The sequence below is a fragment of the Acomys minous genome (assembly GCF_964271855.1).
Source record: "Acomys minous genome assembly, chromosome: 5".
In the NCBI taxonomy this organism is placed as follows: domain Eukaryota; kingdom Metazoa; phylum Chordata; class Mammalia; order Rodentia; family Muridae; genus Acomys; species Acomys minous.
Window position 1 is genome coordinate 8,899,301 of NC_140494.1, and position 14,990 is coordinate 8,914,290.

The 14,990-nt window shown below is 45.5% G+C and overlaps 1 protein-coding gene across 1 annotated transcript in view; it reads right to left on the reverse strand.

The window, feature by feature from the left end:
• Positions 1-14,637: 14,637 nt before the first annotated feature.
• ITIH5 (inter-alpha-trypsin inhibitor heavy chain 5) overlaps positions 14,638-14,990 on the reverse strand; it is a 97,130-nt gene continuing 96,777 nt past the window's right edge. The window contains exon 14 of the mRNA XM_084781053.1: positions 14,638-14,990. This exon is cut by the window's right edge and continues 4,932 nt beyond it. The gene's annotated coding sequence lies outside the window, so the exon portion shown is untranslated.

Here is a 14,990-nt window from a genome sequence, read left to right on the forward strand (position 1 = left end):
AAAAAATGTTCCTAATGCGGGGAACTAGCATCCGTTGCCATAGCAACATAGGCCCACTGCCTACTGGCTTTCTAGATAAACGGACAAGCAATGTTTCCTAACTTAATTAGTATTCTGTTGACTGTTAAAAGGGTATTTGGATATTTGGCTTAAGATAGTGTATTGCTTCCTTCATATGCTGGTGGAACAAAATCCTTGGACAAAATCACCTCAAGGACAGAGGTTTTATTTTGACTCCTAGTTCAAGAGTGCGGTCCACAGTGGTGAAGAAGTCATGGAGGAAGAAACATGAGGCAGCTGCTCACATTGCATTCTCAGTCAGAAAGCAGACAAGCTTGATTGTTTCTACTCAGGTAGCTTTCTACTTCTTATGCCGTCCAGGACCCAAGGCCAGGAACGATGCCTCTGTCCTTTAAGGTGAGTCTCCAGCAACCCAGTCAAGAGAAGCCCTCACAAGCAGGGCTGGAGACCAATCTCAGCTGATGAATCCCCTCACAGGTGTCCTTGGAGGCTTGTTTTCTGAGTGACTCTCCTTCTGTCAAGTTCACAACAAGCATGGTCACTGATGATCTGGTCACTAAAGTTCCAAAGCCTGGTATAGTGGCAGACATCTCAATGCTAAAATGAGCTCTGGGACTTTTTTTGTTTTTGTTTTGTTTTGTTTTTTGAGACAGGGTTTCTCTGTGTAGTCTTGGCTGTCCTGGACATGCTTTGTAGACCAGGCTGGTCTTGAACTCACAGCAATCTGCCTGCCTCTGCCTCCCCGAGTTGCTGGGATTACAGACATGTACCACTGTGCCCAGCTTGCTTTGGAACTCTTGATAGTCACTCTACACACATACATGTATGGTGCAGGTATTAGTCGGGGGCTCCTGCCCAGTCACCTTCCTGAAATGAAGCCCAGCACCCTGCAGCTTTTGAAAAGGCACCGCCCAGCTTGTTCAGCTCATCTCAGGTCAGATCACGGAGAGACCATGGAGCGACGGGATTCTACCAATTCTGTGAGGTCATGTCCAGAAGGTGTTGAGCTTTGGGACCAAAATGGACTGTGTCTGGCCAGCTGTTGATTATTTAAGGACAAGTCAGAAGGACTCAATCTGAGGCTTATATTTAGACCAATTCTCTTCTTAAAATGGATTTGAGACACTCCATTTTCTTCATCATAGCAAAATACACATTAGAACAGAAAATGGGATATAATCAGTTTCCCTGAGGCTGAAAGACAGTTGTGGGCTTCAAGGCTTCCCTGGGCTCTTATGGCTATGAATATCTGAGAATTCAACTGCTCAGTTTCGACTGTTTCCAACACCACTGCTTATTATATATGTATGGGTCTGTGTACATGTTTGTGAAGGCAGGGGCACACAGGTATGCTGATGCATGAGGAAGGCAGAGATCAGTCTTGCAAGTTAATCCTCAGGAGCTGTCTGTCTTTAAAAAACTTACTATATTGACTGGTTGATTTGTGTCTTGCTTTCCCTTCCAGCCAATACATACAAACTTTTCCCCATACCAGTAAACGTTCTCTAAAACAAGAGCCCACCATATAAACAGTACCACAGCTGATGCTTTTTTCTCTCTCTCTGTAGCCCTAGCTGTCCTGGACTCTCTTTGTAGACCAGACTCACCTCGAACTCACAGCAATCCACCTGCCTCTGCCTCCCTAGTGCTGGGATTAAAGGCATACAGTGCACCACCACCCCTGGCCCCAGTTGATGCTTCTAATCACCTTTTGTTAAGATTTTGTTAAGGGGCTGGAAAGATGGCTCAGCCATTAAAGGCTAGGCTCACAACCAAAACCATAAGATTCTGTTAAGGACTTGAGTTAGCTCTACTCTGGCTACAGCATTGTTTGTGAATTTTTGGCCCACAACCTGATGGCATTTATGGACCACTTTCCTTGAAGCAGGACCCAAGTCAAGAAACACACGTTAGAGATGACAACTATTGCCAAGTTGCTCCTCTGAGTATGATTCCACTTAATGCTTTCTAGGGGGGGGGTGGTGCTCAGAAGGGAGACTGGGTATGATGAGGAAGGGAGTTGACCAAACAATGCATGGTGACTCTAAACTCACATGAAGACTAGACTAGGAGCCAAAAGTTCTGAGTTCAAGTCTTTTGTCAGCAAGTTATGTGATAAGCTTCAGCATACTTGTTTTTTTTTAAGTCTTCTTTTTCAAAATACACATGTTGGGAGGATTGTATGTGTTTGCATGTTTGTGGATACACATGTGTGTGTGTGCAAGCGTGTGTGTGTGTGTGTGTGTGTGTGTGTGTGTGTGTGTGTGTGTGTGTGTGTTTGCGCTCGTACATATAGGCTAAAGGCTGATTTCAGGTGTCTTCCTTAGTTGGTTTTTTTTTTTTTTTTGTTTTTCCGAGAGGGTTTCTCTGTTATCTTAGCTGTCCTAGACTCGCTTTGTAGACCAGGCTGGCCTCAAACTCACAGCGATTCACCTGCCTCTGCCTCCCAGGTGCTGGGATTAAAGGCATGTGCCACCACACCTGGCTTCAGTTGTTTATTTTTTTAATTATTATTTTATTATTTTATGTGTATAGATGTTTTGCCTACATGTATGTATGTGCACTGTGTGTGCAGGATACAGAAAAGGACATCAGATCCCTTGCAAGTGGATTACCGAGGGTTGTCAACCACCATCCTCTCTAATTTTATATTTTTAAATTTGTTGTTACTGTGTATGTGTTGATGTGTGGAAGGGGGCTTGTATGTAGACGTCAGAAGACAATTTAGTGGAGTAATTTCTCTCCTTCATGAAGTTCAGGTTGCCAGGTTGGCATGGCAAGTGACTTTGTCCCCTGGTTCATCTTGCTAGGACCTCCATTTGGCTTATTGGAACAGGGTCTCTCACCAACCAGGAGTTCATGGATTTGGCTAGCCTAGGTAGCCAGCTTGCCCTAGGGATCTCTTTCTCAGCCTTCCCAGCACTGTGATAGCAGGTGGCACACCACATCTATCTAGCTTTAATTTATATATACCTATATATGTATTTACATATGATCATATATAATTTATATATTTTATAATATATAATTTTATATGGATGGTTGTCTCTTTCTGCATGTGTGTACGTGCACCACATGTGTGCCTGCTGCCCAAGAAGGCCAGAAGTTGTCCAGTACTCAGGAACTGGAGTTACAGATCACTGTAAACCACCAGGTGAGACCTGAGAGTGAGAACTCGGTCCTCTGCAAGGGCAGCCCGTGTTCTCAGCCACTGAGCCGTCACTCTAGGCACCCACCCCCACAGCTTTCCCATGGGTTCTGCGGTTAGAACTCCAGTCCTCACACTTGCATGGCAACTATTTTATCCACACAGCCATCATCTCCCCCAAGCCCTCCAGTTCCCTCTTTTAGTGACTAAGGTGATGAAAGATACGATTTCTCTCAAGCAATACAAATTCCTGACGTTCCACTTCCAGCTTCTTGGAAATGACTGTGCACGGGGGCTGCAGAGCCCTCTGAACAGCTGTGGGCAGATGCCGAGGCACCAGGACACTCATTCTCAGTGTCCTGATCACAGCACCTTCTTTTGGGTTACCCCCTCACAGTCAATAGGGTCCCGCCTTGGTGTCAGTAACCAATTCAGTTGGGTCATAAAGCATTTGTTACCACACTAGCACTCCCTTCCAGAGCGGAGGAGAGCCGGTTGTTACCTTGTGGTATGGGGCTAGCTGAAGAATCCCTGCCTTTGGTGACCAGATCAGGATCCCAAACCTCTGAGTTTCTACTTGGATGCTTTCTGTGTAGGCCTGGTCACCTAGAAAGTTCTGGCTTGGCTGCTCTATGAATTTCACAGGGTTAGAAAAGAGACTGAGTCACAGATGTGCGAGAGCAGAGGAACACAGTTTTCTAGATGCATCAGTTGCAAGGACAAAACCGCGACAAAGGCAGACTGTCTCCACTTCTACAGTAGGAAGTTATTAGAGGAGGCAAGGTGGACCCGGGCTGTGTCCTACGCATTGCTTCTCAGCTGATAGCCAGACAAAGGGTCTGCTCAGGCCGTCACTAGATCCGAGTTTCTGCTGTGGGCAAGCGGTAGCTCTTGGAACAATGTGTGGGGATAACATATCGTCCATGGACATCAACATGGCTGAGACATATCCATTCTCTTCCCCTCAGAGGCATATTTGAACTCTTCCTGGCCACGTGGTCACAGTCAGCAGAGCTGAAAGATAAGAACACAGTGAGGTTTCTTCCACGTACTCACAACTCACACGGCTGTGTCTCCTGCACCTCAGGTAACAGAAGCCAAGTGAACAACAGCAATTACAGTAATAAAGCAAATGTAGACTGTGACCAGTGCCCTAGTTATCCACAAACCTGGGATGACACAGGCTTGTGCATTCGGGTGCCCTGAATGGGAACCCTGCAGGCTGAACGCGTGCTGCTTGGTGGCCGTCATTTTTTTGGGGGGGGGGGGTGGGTTGTTTTGTTTTTCAAGACTGGGTTTCTCTGTGTAACCTTGACTGTCCTGGACTCGTTTGGTAGACCAGGTTGGCCCCGAACTCACAGCGATCTGCCTGCCTCTGCCTCCCAAGTGCTGGGATTAAAGGCGCGGGCCACCAATGGCGCCGGGCAGACCATTGTTATTTTTAACTTCAGTAATTCCATGCATTAGGCTTTCTCCTTACGTTGGCTTGTTGGTTTTAATCCACATCTGGGGCACAGTTATCAACAGGTCCGTGTTACACCTGAAGATGTTTTCCAGGTGTGAATAGCTGCTCCGGTAGAGTGCTTCTCTCTCCTTGAGCGCTTTTGTCAACACAGTTCCCATCTGTTTATGTGGGCCGTGAGGGAGAGGCGCCAGCGTATTTTCACAAACAGAAAAATCCAATAATATTGGTCTATTACGATCCAAATCTTTGTCTCACTCCATTTAGGCTAAACGTCCTGAGTCTCACCTCCTTTTATTTATTTATTTGGCACCAGGAACAGAGCCCCCGGGACCTACTAGGCAAGCCATTGTGTTATATCTCCAGGCCCAAATCTCACTTCTAAATGCTTTTATAGCTGTTTATTGAGTGTGAGTATTCCCACTGCCAGGCGAAGTGTTTTGTTTCTCACAGATAATCTGGAAAAAGATCTCACTGAAAGCTTTTCTCTCTACTCCCCACAAAAGCTCCTTAAAGAGAGAGAAAAAAAAATCCAAAAAGAAACAAACTCTTCATAATTGTCTGTATTTTTCAAGACATTGTTTTTTTAAAAGAATGAATATGTATTGTTTAGGCATCAGATACAAGCTCTATACAAGACTATCAGCTCACCTTGCAATGAAAACAGCATCTCATTCTCCTGTCCCACTCCTCAGGTGCCTGTTTCAGCCAGTGCTCCGAGGTCATGCGCACATTGCTGCAGTGTCCTCCAAACACGAACAAAGCACCGTCTCCCACTCATTGTCCCTGCCAGTTACACGTGGGAACAGAGCCCTGTCCAGTTAGAAAATGAAACGTTACAGTGGGAAGCAGGAGGGGTCAGTGGCCTCACCTCAGGAGTGGCTTTGAAAGCAGGGGCATGTATGGATGACACTTCGCTATCCACACAGACTTGGGACTTCCCTAGCTTTCAGAAAAGGGAAGAAGGAAGAGAATGGGAGGGAAAGGAATGGGAGGGAGGGAAGGGATAAAGGAAGAGAAGAGGAGGCAAGATATAAGATGATTAGAACACTTATGCGAATACTACTCCGGTTCAATTGTTTTGAATTATAACAAAGAGCTGTCATTAATGGTGTTTTTCATCCATGATCAGACATCATGATGGGTGAAGTCAGTCACAGGGTTCTGAGATTTCAGATGGTAAAACAATGGTCAGAGAGACACGGTCCTGTTCACATTAACAGTACAGACTAGTGTGTAGCTTTGCTGTCAACGAGTGTGGCAGCCCAGTGGTGTCCTTCAGACTGTTTTAGGTAGGTGGAAGTTTGAGAAAGGATTGGCCTCCTAGGCAGCATTTTTCTTTCTTTCTTTCTTTCTTTTTTTTTTTTTTTGTCTTTGTTTTCAAGATAGTGCGTCTCAGTGTAACCTTGGCTGTCCTGAACTCTCTCTGTAGACCAGGCTGACCTCTGCCTCCCAAGTGCTGGGATTCCAGGCATGAGCCACCATGACCAGCCCTTGGCAACATCCTTAACATGTCAAGAAGCACAGGAGCAGATCCAACATGCAGGTATCTCTTAAAAACATGTCATTAGGAGAGATGAGCTGCCCTCAGAGGAGCTATACACTTCTCTTTAGGACCCCAAAGGACTTCCTGGTTCTGTAAGTCACTCAAGCATTTCTATTTAGCCCCGATTTTCAAGGAACTTTGTTTTTAACATCCTCTTAAACACTTGGAGAGTCCAGGGGCCTTCTCTCATGGACAGCCTGGACAGCTGCTGACCACTGCTGGACCAGGTTAAAAACCCCAGTCACCAACAGCGCAAGAATGGATGCAATTCTTGGACCCATCCCATTTTCTAGTAGGAGAAACAGAGACTAGATGGTTCTATCAGTGTCTAGCTAGGGCTTTTCCTGTTAACAGAGACAGCTCATTGTCAAGGTTCTGTCCGCTCCTTGCCAGGGTGTCTTATCTTCATTCCTGGTCTTGCTTAGGCCCTGGGGATTTTGATCAGAGAGTGAAAGACTAATAGGACTTTTATTTTAAATGATGGTGAAATAGACACAGCATAAGGTTTAGCACCTTAACTATTTTATATGCAATTACTGCTTCCATGTTGTTAAATTCAAGTAATTATCAATCTAATTTTTTTGCAGTAATGTTTACAAATGAGTTTTGTCCATAGTTTTCTCAAACTAGGCAGTTTATTACACTTTTATTTTTACTATTGTGCGGATCTCTCTTCCTTGTCTAAACTTTTCTTTTTTCACTGTGGCACTGTGATGGTTAGTCTAACTGCCAACCTGACAGAACACAGAATCACATGAGAAGAGAATGCCAATGACAGATTGTCTGTGTTGGCTTGGTCTGTGGACATGTCTATGGGGGGGGGGCCGTCTTAGTTAAGTTAATTGATGTAGAAAGATACAGCCCACCATGGGTAGGGCCATTCTCTAGGCAGAGATCCTTTGATGTTAAGAAATTTAGCTTAGCACAAATAAGCATGCCATCAACATGTATGAATTGATTTCATTCTACTTTTGACTGTGGATATACTGGGAGTAGCTGCTTGGAGTCCCTGCCTTGATTTCCCCACAACGGTAGAATGCAACCTAGAATTGTGAGCTAAAATCAATGTTTTTCTCCCCTGAGTTGCTTTTTGTCAGGATATGTTGTCACAGCAACAGAATATATAACCAGAACCACACAACATAAGATGTACTGTCTTAAGCATTTTTAAAGTGCATGTCAGAGGCAGCAAGTGCATGGAGCTTGTCATGAAGTATGTTTCTAGAACATTTTCATCATGCAAAACTGAAGCTGCATCCATCCCCTTATCATATACAATAAACAGCACCCCCATCCAGTCCCTAGCCTGCACAGTTTTAGTCTCGGTCTCTGTTACTACCCAGAGAATGTTTTCTATAAATGAAGTCAATACAGTATTTGTCTTTCTTTGCCTGGCTCCTTTCAGCTTGCACAATGTCCTCAAGGTTTATCCGTGCTGTAGCTCATCAGAGCATCCTTCCTTTCTAAGGCTGCATGTACACACTGTACTCGATTGCCTATTTATTTGTCTGCCACCTTTCAGTCATTAGAAAGGCTCTGCTATGGGCACATATGTATGGACATACACTTTTCATCACCCAACATGCAATTCTGTAGCACTAAGTGCGTTCACATCACTGACATGAATGCAGAGATGGATGCTACACCAACACCCAGGCCAGACCAGGGGAAAGTGGGCAGTCAAAAGGCTGACTGGCATCTCACAGGGAAGGTTTCTCTCTAGTTAGTCTAAGAAGTTTGGCAGGCAGAACCATCTACGGATGGCTGAAATCACGACCACAAATGACAAGGTCTGCAGCATCCTAGCAGAGGTCTTACCTCCAGGCTGCAGACTTCCCACGCAGATCTCGTGGCTTACTAGAGCCTGGTGGGGTGGGGCCAGTGAAGTTGCCTTCTGCCAAATGGTCCCCCCCCCCCCCCCCCCGCAACTTTGATTCCCCTCACTACTCCTCAAATGCCACTTCTTCTCTCTGGGGTGCTAAAGTTTCCGCCTGGGGGTGGGGCAGGGGTTGTGGTAAAGTGCTTCTAGGTTTATCAGAGTTCATCAGACTGCTGAACAGCAGGCGCCGGCCTGCCAGCATCCCCTGTTGACTTGAATTTCAACCCGTTTTCTCTGCTTAACACTTCTCAGTCCTCCCTATCTGCCCCCCACATAATAAACTCCATTCTTCGCCAGCAAGCTGGGCAACCATGGCAGCCTGGGATCTACACTGTGAGGATAGGAATTGGCTCGATTTAAGCTGTTGAATTTTTCCCCTTTCTTCCCTCTACTCTGTCCTGGCTCATTCAGCTGTAATCCTAGTAGGCCCCAGCTAAAGAGGGCCACCAAGGCATTTGTCTCTGGGAAGAAGTAACCTCACAGGGCCAGGCGCTAATAACCCAGCCCCACTTTGCACTGGCTGTGTGGTATCAGTGGGTCACTAGGTGCAGCTTACACCTTGACCCTATAACCTACAAAAAGCAGACTTGTCTCCCCTGACCTCACAGGGAGGTCTTTGGAAGTGAGGTGGCCTAAAGGTTACAGTGCTGTGGAGGAAAGTAACTGAAGAGGTACAGGTTAAAAGAAATGAAAACCCACAACAATCCTAAGTTTTATGCTAGGACGAGGTGTTCACGGAAAGGGATGGGCATTTAGGAGTTAAAGAGGTTGTGAGGGTTATTTGGGGACCTATGTCACATGGATTAAGCTTAAAATAGGACAGGGATACAAGTCAGAGTGAAGTTTTGTTGTCCCCAGGGTATGACAGCAAAGAACTTTCTGCTTGGATAGCCTCATGACATGCCTCGTAAGAACTTTTTCTTGGAGGCCAACTTGCTTTTGTGTATAGTTCAGATTTCTAGGCTTCCTACACCCCTCCCCCCACGTCTGTACATGTTCATGATCATGTGTGTGCAGGTGCATGCATCTAGTGTGTGGTGCTGAGAAGACATCCTTGGCCCTAGTCTAGGTGATTTCTGTCCTTGGGTAGGGGGTGTCTCCTATTGGCCTAGAGCGTACCAAGAAGGCTAGGCTGGCTGGGCATACCTACTTGTCTTTACTTTGTCAGCACAACATAAATTACACACGCGCACGCGCACACACATACACACACACACACACACACACACACACACACACACACACACACACTAGCATATCAAGCTTTTTATTATTTGTAACATGTTTTCTGGGGGTCAATCCCAGACACTCATGCCTGTAAGGCATGTACTTAACGACTGAAACCCGTAGCCCCTAGAATTTCAGATTTCACCAGCTACTGAAACTATGCATTGCACAAAGGCTGTTAGACATAACCTCACGTTCTCAACCCCTTTAGCCCCTTTTGCCTGGTGAGAAATAACTAGCTACTGATTTCTACCACTGTTGATCTCTTCACTCAAACTCTAGGACCACATTTTATGGGTGGAGACATCTGTTGCGTTAGACCTTAAACAGAGCCATTGCACGTGACTGATTTATCAGACATGGGTGTGGGATTAAAGGAGAAAATAATTAGAGTGCACCAACCTTGAACCAGAACCCTAAGTTGGGGGCATCTTCTGAGACTGGTTGCATTTTCCAAATATGGTCCTTCCCAATTTCATTTTTCTGCACTCATTTCAAAGGGTTTTGATGATCAACAGGAGATTGAGCATTGATACAGGAAAGGTTTTTCCTAGCAAATTTGCGTTTAGATCATGGTATTTTTTTAAAGTTTAAAAAATATATATGTGATATGCATGGATGTATAGGGGTACATGTGTGTGTCCCTGTGTGAGGAGGCCAGAAGTTGATGTCAAATGTCTTCCTCAATTGCTCTGTCAGGGATCAGGGTCTCACACTCAGTTCCAAAGTTCACTAATTCCCTGGCCAGTTTCCCCTAGGGCCACCTCTTCAGTGCTAAAATCAATAGTCACATCTACCTGGCATTTACATTGGATCTGGGGACCTAAACTCTGATCCTCAATCTCATGGGGCACAGGCTTTATCCACTGTTCCTCCACCCCCTACCCCCCGACCCCACCCCGTCTCTCAGCCCTGGGCCATGATATATTTTTGTTTTGTTTTGTTTTTGATACAGGGTCTCTCTATGTAGTCCTGGTTGTCCTGAAACTTGCTTTATATAGATCAGTCTGGCCTCGAACTCACAAAGACCCTCCTCTCTCTGCTTCCCAAATGCTGATGTTAAAGGGGTGTGCCTCCATGCCTGGCCCATGATCCGCTTAGACTCTGCAGCACACTTCCTTCTCATTCTTCAGGCCTTTTCTCCCCCAGCCATTGGGACCATAACTCATTTGCATACGGCCCTGTCTCACTTCAGAACTCCTGGGGTCTCGCTTATCTCCTCCACAAAAACTAGGGCACTGCTCGTCCCTCAGCACAGCTGCAGCGTGGCTGACAGCAAGAAGGGAAGTTCCTTCTGCGCCTACTCCTCGGCCTGATGCCCTCTCGGCTGGGGGCCGCCCAGTGCTCTCATAAATCATGTCAGTAGCGGCATTGTCCGAGTTTCTCGAAGAAGACAAGTGGCATTTCAAAAGCCGTTCAGTATGCATATGAGTCTGTCTCACTATTTCTGCGTAGCAAACACTTCAAAGACGGTGACCATCCTTCCTAATGATTCCTCATGATGTTCACCCACCAGAATGCATGGTGCGAAATTCCGCCGCTGGCTCCGAGCACATTCACCACATACCTCCAGTCATCTTCCTCATTTCTCCCAGCCCTGTGATGCCTCCGAAAAGCTCCGGCAGCTTGGTTTCAGGCTCCAGCCCACAGAGGCCATGGGTGAAGCCCTTCGTTTGTCGTCATTTGCCCTGAAAAGAGGCAAGGCAGCCAGGCTAGCCCCACAGCCCACGAACTGGGACTGAGACCAGGGCAGTTTTTCACTCTTTCGGAAATTTTGCTTTTCTAAGCAGTTTCTTTCAATTTTCCTTTATGGTGTTTCACAAAGAATCTGTAACGTCCCTGGGCATTGCTCACTTCAAACCAGTAAGATGTAGACCAGTGGCTCCCAATCTGCAGATCGTGAGCCCTTTGGTAAACTTCTATCTTCAAAAGTGTTTACATTATAATTCATAACAGTAGCAAATTTACAGTTGTGTAGTAGCAACAACAATAATGTCATGACTGTGGGTCACCACCACATGAGGAGCTGTATTAGATAGTTGGAGCATGGGGGACGTTGAGAGCCTCTGCGCTAGAACAGGTAGTTCTTCCTTGCCTAAGGGTATAAAGAAGCTCCCCGCCTCCACCCCCAACACACCACTTACCTTTATTATTATTTTTTTTAATAACCTCTTATTTAACCCCCTATTTCTTTGAAGCTCTGTAAGTCAGACTGCTGCCTGTCACCCTAACTAATTACATTTATCTCTGGACTGCACAAGGAGACCAGCTTACGTGCTCTGCTCACGCAGTGTTCCCAACACCTGTCCTGAAGGCACAATGAGGAGACACATCTGTTTTGAGGCACTTTCTGTGTTGGGAAATTTTCTTGAGCAGAGCAGGAGGCTAGTATCGTTGAACAATGCACAAGCTTTTATGTTAAGTTTCCTCAACCCCATGGTTCTCATGGAGGTGTGCCACAGAATCCCAGTCAGGCAGAGGAAGAGTTCAGAGGGTAAGTAATTGATTAAAAATTCTAGAACACTCAGCTTCTAGAATGTTCCTGGGCTTCAAGTTAAAAATGGCCTGTGTGCATGCGTGCCTGCGTGCATGTGTGTGTGTGTATATGTGTTGACTGTGTACATATGTATACCTGTGCATGCAGAGGCTAGAGGTCAACCGTGGATGTCGTTCTCATGACTCTCCTCCTTGTTTTTGGAGTCAGTGTTCCTCACTTTCACTCAGTGCTTGCTCACTATGGTCATCTTTTTAAAGTCGATTCTGGAGCCGGGTGTCGTGGCGCACACCTTTAATCCCAGTGCTTGGGAGGCAGAGGCAGGTGAATTGTTATAAGTTTGAGGCTAGGCTGGTCTACAAAGTGAGTCCAGGACAGCCAGGGCTACACAGAGAAACTCTGTCTCAAAAAACCAAACCAAACCAAACAAAATAAATAAATACATATATAAATAAAGTCAATTCTGGGGATCAAGCTCAGGGCCTCATGCTCGCCAAACATGTGCCAACTAAGCCACCTCCCGAGTGTGACTCCTCACTTTTGAACTGTCTTTTGCCTGTCTGTGGAGAAGTTTGTTTTTCCTGTCACTCCTGTTGCTTTCCATATGAACTTACAGCATAGAAGCTGAACTTCAGTATTTGGGCTTTTGTTTGTTTAGTTTTGACATTTTGAGGCTCCTCTTAGCTTCATGTCTGAATCATCACAGAAATGAGGGGAGGCCTCTAGTCAGGAACTTCGCAGGATGAACACGTGTACGCCTGCCACTCAGGCCTTCGTTTATACTAACCTACTTTGAATACTTTCTGCATTGTTCTTGTAAGTTTGAAATAAAAATTTGTTTTTTAAAAAAATATTAAAATGTGTTCACAAGTGAATTTTACACTCATAGGTTGATGAATTTATCTTGTAGTGATGTCGATAAGCTTAGAAAGTGTGGTGTGCAACTTATATAACCAGAAATTCCCAGTAAACTGTCTGAATGCGGGGCTTTCTCTCACACAAACACAGCTGTTGTTTGGAGAAAACAATGTGATTAGGAAAGGGAGCAGGAGCAGCAAGTCAGCCAAAACCAACGCTGCAGGAAAAGCCTTAAGGGAATATGATACCTGCTAAACTAATTAAAAGATAAAACTTTTAAAAATTAAAAAAAAAAGATAATACAATTAGTGGAGACTTCAGCTCCCCATGAAATGTACCAAGCTCATGAATATGCATATCCTACCTTTATACAGCACCAAAAAAAAGTATATATATATATATATATATATATCAATCAAAGGATAACACTGGGATTTTTCCTTCCTTTTGGCTCAGGTTCCCAGATCTAAGGTCCCATGAAATTACAGACACTTTGAAGAGGAAGGTTTGCTTTAGTTCCTGAGTTTGAGATAAGGACAGAATAACTGCTGGGAAGTGGTGTCTGAAGTCCACACCACAGAGGGAAAGTCAGGAGCCATCTATGCAGAGACAGGTAGAAAGGTAGGGGGCCAGGGAGGGCCCCCAGGGCAAGGGCACATTCAGTGAGAGGGAAGAAATCCATCAAAGGAGCCCAGCAAAGAGTTGAGATACTGGTATAAAATAAGGGGCCCAGTGCCACAGGCGGTCCCAAATCCTGCATCGGAGTCCAGCGACACCACAGCTGGAGTTGGCCACACGGAATGAAGTGTGGTGTCAGGGACTTGGATGTATAAACGTGAGGAAGATGGAAGCTTGTATCTGGACTAGGAGGTTGGGAAAAGAGGAGGCTTCGAAGGCAGCTACCGGAACCACTGTGATGCAGGAGGACAAGGAAGGTTAGAAGTGGCAGCAACAGCGTCAGGTCAGATAGAACTGTTACGGTAGCTGTGTGGATCTTTGGTTGGAAAATCTGAAACTTCGGAGCACTGATAATGAAAGATCCAGCAAATGTCCTAGCAGCTGAAAAGCTCTGAAACCTGAGACTTTCAGTCCGATGAGAGATGATCCCATCTGTGTTTGAAATCACGGGGACGGTGCCTGGTAGGGAGGAAGTGTTTACTGGGACAACCCGTCAAAGGAAGTGAGCGAGGCGGGGGCCTGAAGGAAGGTGGACAGCCACACTTGGAAGGAAGAAGGTTGGGGCCAAGTAAAGACAGGATGGTGGCAACAAGGGCGCTCTTTCCTCAGTTTCCTCAGCAAAGCCAAAGCCAGAATCCTGTGAAAAGCTGCAACCCTCTAGCCGGCCAGAAAACAGGAGCTGTGTGTAAAGGACTGATGTGTAAAGGAAGTTGGATAATTGCAGTTTTCTCTGGTGTTAGCAGGAGCTCCACTGTCCTTGGTGTTCTCTGAACCCCAGAAACAAGAGAGGGTGTGATATGGACAGGGATTCTGAGCCATCAGACACAGGGTCAGAGAACCAGGGATCCCACTAAAGTGTTCTCTATCAAGGCTTCACAGAAACCACCAAACAAAAAGTCACACTTTAAATTGAATAGAGTAAGGAGACTGTTTCCTGTTGGCGATGCCCTTCATTGTCCAACGTCGTAGGAAGCAGATCTTACCTTGTGTCAGCATATGCCACTCTTCCTTGCAACTTAATTCTCCGTTCCCTGCGCCAGCTCCCTGACAGGCCCTATTCCCCCAGCCATCCGTCCTCAGTGCTCAAATGTCAGCCTTCAGCAACATCTCCATCCCTTATCGCTCCCGTCGCCCTTCATCCTTTGCACTCTGCGTGTGTCCTGCATCTGTAAACTTTCTGTTCTCCACATTATTCTTCCAGTGTCTCCACTCTACTGATTTATTGTATATATAACTGCACGCCACTTAATGGTGACATGCATTCTGAGAAATGTATTGGAAGGTGACCCCTTTTGTGCCAACATCATAAATATACATACACAAGTCTAGATGGCATTGTTTATTATTCATCAATGCTACACGGCATACCCTACAGTTTCTAGAAAACAAACATGTATAGATAGCTGTGACTATGAATCCTTAAAGCAACTATAATACAGTGGTAAATATTTGAGTATATAAACACATCTGGGCATTACAATAGAGTAACCGGCCAATATGATGGAGACAGGGTTCCATTCTGTTATAATCTTGCACTGCCGTGTACATGGCTCACCACTGGCACAAGAACATTTGTGTTCAGGACTGAAATGCAGGCATTTCTGCAAACACGCAGTGTGGTTAGAATTATCAAGTTTTATTCTCAGTAGCCTTGATTCCGTTTTCCCTTAAAAATAA